Consider the following 5000-nt stretch of genomic DNA (forward strand, 5'->3'; position numbering starts at 1 on the left):
CTCCTCTTCTCGGATGCATCCGGGCTTGTGTGTTTGCACACGTCTGATTTTATCTCAACATGAGCACATATGTGTGTATTTCTCTCTCTCTCTCTCTCTCTCTCTCTCTCTCTCTCTATGTGTGTAGCCCTAAACCGGCTGGAAGCCCCCTCCCCCCCCCCTCCTCCCCCGCTCTGGTCGGGAGGCCGGCCGTGGCAGAGAGAGGACGAAGGCTCTGCGCTCAGTTGCGTTTCATGCTTAATTCCGAGTCAATTAGCCGAGCGCTACCTTCCCTGCAGCCAAAGCAGCGCGGCGAGGAAACACAAGCCCACAGAAATCCTCTGGCTTTGACAGGCGCAGTGTTCAATCATTTATCCCGGGGCCCCGGGGCCACGGAGCACTGTCAACAAACATTCCATTGAAATCATATCAAGCCTCTTCTGTTCCCTCATTTTTTTTTTTGTCCTCTCGCCGCTCTGCCTCTCACTCCTTCCCGTCTCCCTCCGCCTCTTTATCTTGTTCCTTCTTTACCCTGCGCTTCCTCTCTCTCTCTCTCTCTCTCTCTCCCTCTCTCGACGCACTTTCAACCACCTTCGCTCGGCGTTCCCTCTTCCGACTCACCCCTCACCCCCTCTGGGGCTTCTCTCTCTCTCTCTCTCTCTCTCCCTCCCTCTCTCTCTGTCTCTCTCTCTAGCAGGGGGCTTCCAGTCCTCTTTCCTCTAAGCCGCCGTGCCTCTGCACTCCCTCGCAGGAACTTGGCAGCCGAGTGGTAATTTGTTAAGCCCTTCCCTCAGTTTGCGCTGGTTTTCAACACCCCCCCACCCCCCACCCCCAACTTGGCATGCGGTCAAGTTCCGGTCGGGTGTTAAGATGAGCGGCAGATACGGCGAGATCACAGGGAAATTCGATATTTCATGTTGAATTTGGCTCAGAGGGTGTTTTAACAAGGCTCGGACGCACACAAAACAACACCTTTTTTTTTTCTTTTCCTTTTTTTTTTTTGATAGGCGCGCAAGCCGCGCACGTGGGATCTGTTGTGTACACGCGGCCGCCGTTGACCCACATCTTCTCCAGCGAGAGCTTTACAAAAAAATAAAATAAAAAATGAAACAACTTTGGAGTGCTTCTTTGCAAATACGCCGCTTTTTATATTTTTTCCCTCTTTTTCTTCTTCTTCTCCCCCTTTTCCGGTACGAGTTGAAGTTGAAAGGCGTCTTTGATCACAGCATGTGGCAGGATTGAAGATGTGTGATCTAACAAATATTGAAACTGTGCGCAGCCATTACGGCGCCGGAACAGGTTTGCAACCTCATTTCACGTTTTTATTAGACAAACAATTCTCCCTGCTTTTTTTTTTTTTTTTTTATTTGTTTTGTTTTGTTTTCTAAAACAATTAAAGTCCCCTCCAAACGCAGACGTTTCATACCTTTGTGCCAATTATAACAAAAATCGAAAGCAGACCTTTTAGAATGCATGAGCCAATTAGCTTCGCAGCAGAAATCACTCCCCCCCCCCCCCCCCCCCGCCCCCCTTCAGGTTTCGGCCCATTGGAGCACTTGGAAATATGCTGATGCAGGCTTTTCTGCAGGTAGGGTGGACAGAGGCCAAATCTGGCTCCTTTTTTTTTCCTCTTTTTTTTTGTGCTGCTTCCTCTGCTCAGGGCTACAAACACTGATGCAGAGCAGGAGATGGAGAAGGGGGGGGGGGGGGAGGAGAGGAATTTCCACTCCCTCCTCTCCCCTCCCCTGAGCATCCGTCCCAGGAGGAGCTCAACTCACCTGGGTATCTAAGTGGTGAGGAGTAATAAATAAATGTATTGGATTAATTATTCAAAGACAGCCTAAATGAAGATAGATACAATCCTCTGAAGACGCCGCGCGCTTCCCAACAACTTGGATGTTGTTGTGGCTGCAGCGTGATTCCTTCAGCGGTGCTCTCAGAACATCTCCGGAAAATTCCTAACGCCGCTCCATTTCCTTTCTTCCCTTTTCTTGACTCGCGGGTGTGATTCCAAAATAAATAATCCCTCCACCTGCAAAAAAAAAAAAAAAAAAAACACAAACAAAAAAACGGGAAACTCAAACACACGCATTCCAAATGAATTGTGAGCACATGACAACTCCAATCGCGTGGATGGCGTGGGGAGCAGCTGAGTTGGGTCTTTCTCCGCGCGGGTTTTTGAAGAGTTTTGCCGAGATCAGCCACCCACAGGACGGGAATCCAAAAACAAACAGCAGCAACAACAACACAGCCTCCAAACGATCTTCAGCAATCACCTTAAATCCCAAACACTTGTTCAAACTTGTTATTTATTTTCTGAAACAAACGACCTGGGCGGTATGTAAAAAACAACAACAACAACAACAACAACAGTGAGAGTTTTCCGGAAAAGGTTATTTACATCTCTTGTGCATGCAGCAGGGTTGGGGAGTTAGGGTGGTGTCGTGGGGGGGGGGGGGTTGTTTCTTTGCCGCCAAACTCGCCTGAACTCTCCTCTGGCGATTCATCAGGTTCACCTCCCACGGCAGGCTGCCTCTCATATCAGTCCCTGGACAAAGGCAAATTAATATTTAAAGATCATTACCAATGCCCCGTAGTGAAAACGCAAGCCACTAGGTAATTAATTGATTGAGCCGGCTGGTCCGTGGAGAGATTAGACCGGATGAGTGTTGTTTATCTCCGTTGTTATTGAAGTGCGTCGGATGGCTCTGAGCGACTCCTTCAACCCATTGAATGTAAAGGAGGAGGAGGAGGAGGAAGAGGAGGAGAAGGAGGAGGAGGAGGACACGCTGCTGTGTGTTTGACCTGAGAGGCGTGCGCTCGCGAGTTCACCTTCCACCAGTGATATAATCAAGGGATTAATTGTCCCCCGTGCCTTCCCTTCCGCACAGGATGTATGTAGTGCAAGTGTGCCAACGCGCTGTTATACAATAGCTAACCGACGCGTCGGCGAAACGTTTTTTTTTAATTCCCCTTCACTTTTTTTTTTTTTTTTTTTTTTTTTCCAAACGAGCGGCCGGATCCCCGCTGGTGTCGGCGGCAGATGCACTTGGCAAGACAATAAGACGCGTTCCGCATCATTTGGCCCACTTCCTGTATCAACTGTTGGATGTGAATGGAGTGTCAACAGAGTGCTAATTGTTGTTGGGCGTTTTTGATTTATCGCCGTCGCCAAAGCCAAGGGAGAACAGAGGACGCTTTTGCATTTTGGCAGGCCGTCCCCATTCCGCAGCCGCGTGCCAACGGTTCCTGGTGAGGAGCCGAAAAAATCCGGTGATTCAGAGCGGATGGATGGATGGCGCTGCCTCCACTGTCCACATGTTGCATCACTCTGTCCTATTTCCAAACGGCATGCAAATACGCCCCGGACGCGTGGCTGCGCTGGGCTTCAGCGGCAAATGAAGTGCGTTTAGTGTTTAAAGTTGTCGGAGGGTTGTTGTTCTTCTGTATCTGCTCCACTTTCTCCGGGGGTCAGAACTCCCTGCATGAAACCAGCTGATGAAGGTTAATGTAGGCAGGTTAAAGCACAAACAGTTTAACTCTGTTTAAATGAACAGTTTAACACCCGGAATGTCCCTTAAAGATCATTCGACCTAAATATTTGATGATGTTTGTGTGCGTTTTTGCTGCTAAAACATTTCAGGAGGTCGTATTGCATTTTTTTTGGCCCACCATTGCTAAAATAACAATAATCATGGTAATAGTAACTGAAAATACAGCCTTGGTTAAACGGAGAAACATTTCCAAATGAATTGATAATGGGATTATTTAGAGCCACTCCCACAGCAAAATTAAAACATTCTCGCAACATAACGCGTTCCTCCAATTCGTGTAATAACCAAAGGAAAAAAAAAACAACAACCAAACTTTTTTCCTGTATGTATTCGATTCCTATAATCCTGGCCTTTCTCTGTTTAAACATATAGAAAACATGGATATAAATAGCATCCATGTGAGAGGGCTTCGGCCTTTGTTGTCTTCTTTCTTGACTGCCTCTTCACATCAGTGGAACTGAATGTGTGCGGCATCACACTCAACATACGACATAGATGAATAATGTTTTGGGGAACGTGTTGAATAAACTTTTCCCAAATGCCCCAAACGTCCTTGGCTTAGAACTGATGAAAAGGCGTTTTTCTCCTTCCCTTTTCTCTGTGTGCATGTGGGTTTCCGCCCCCTCCTCCACTTTTTTTTTTTTTTTTTCCTCGCCGAAAACGTCTCGTTGAAAGCATCCGTTCAAGAACCACGAGTGTTTTTCACAAGTTTTTTTTTTTTTTTTGCCTTTTTCTTTTTCTGGAGATGCCTGTCATGAATGAGCACGACGGTGTGTTCCGCTGCCAGCTGGCACGGCGGAGACGAGCCGCATCCCAGAGATGAGCGAGGGGCCAGCTGGATGCCCGCCGAGAGCTTTAACACACTCCTCACCAGCGCCGCTAACTCCATCAGCCCGTCCTGTCAACTGACAGCAACGCAGCAATAATTGTGCATTAATCAGTGGCTTTAGCTGCCTGATCCAGCCAGCCAGCCAGCCAGCGCTGCATCACTCGTGTCTCTCGGGTTGAGTTTCCGCTCAGTGAGTTTTAAGGCGGCTTCTTGAAAGTTGGCTTTAAAGGAAATGAAAGTGAGTGCCGTGTTTCCATTCATGGATTCGGTGAGAATGAAATGAGGGTGATGTGAAGTCAGTGGTTTCGTCATAGGACGGCCGAGCTGCGTGGCTATGGGGAGGAACAGAAGATGGACGGAGACAGAATTAAAATGAATAATAATTCAAGTCAACTGGAGACGTTGAGCACTTGTTACTCTTGTTGTTACCTGCTCTTGTGGGTCAGCTGGCATTGGCGGTGAGGGAGGCTGCTGTTAGACCAGGACAAAGTCACGTTCATCTGATGCAGCTCATTGCTTCCAGTTTATCTTGCCAAACTGCTTCCAAGAAACACGAACCTTTCTGTGCTTTTACTCTAAATGTGCCCAAAAAGTCTTTCTAGAGACTCAACAACTGCTGTATGACAACAGGAATGTGA

At 47.8% G+C, this 5000-nt stretch overlaps 1 protein-coding gene across 2 annotated transcripts in view; it reads left to right on the forward strand.

Moving 5' to 3' along the window:
* The window catches only part of fhl3a (four and a half LIM domains 3a), a 241508-nt gene that overhangs the window by 146270 nt on the left and 90238 nt on the right, over positions 1-5000 (forward strand). The window contains exon 1 of one of the 2 annotated variants that reach the window (XM_076050921.1): positions 3006-3009. The exons of the other annotated variant lie outside the window; for it this stretch is intronic. The gene's annotated coding sequence lies outside the window, so the exon portion shown is untranslated. Of the gene's footprint in view, positions 1-3005; positions 3010-5000 lie in introns of those variants that run through there. 2 annotated transcript variants of the gene reach the window in all.

This window comes from Nelusetta ayraudi, unplaced genomic scaffold (genome assembly GCF_046127955.1).
Source record: "Nelusetta ayraudi isolate G7.1 ecotype Tasmania unplaced genomic scaffold, CSIRO-AGI_Nayr_v1 ptg000131l, whole genome shotgun sequence".
Taxonomy (NCBI): domain Eukaryota; kingdom Metazoa; phylum Chordata; class Actinopteri; order Tetraodontiformes; family Monacanthidae; genus Nelusetta; species Nelusetta ayraudi.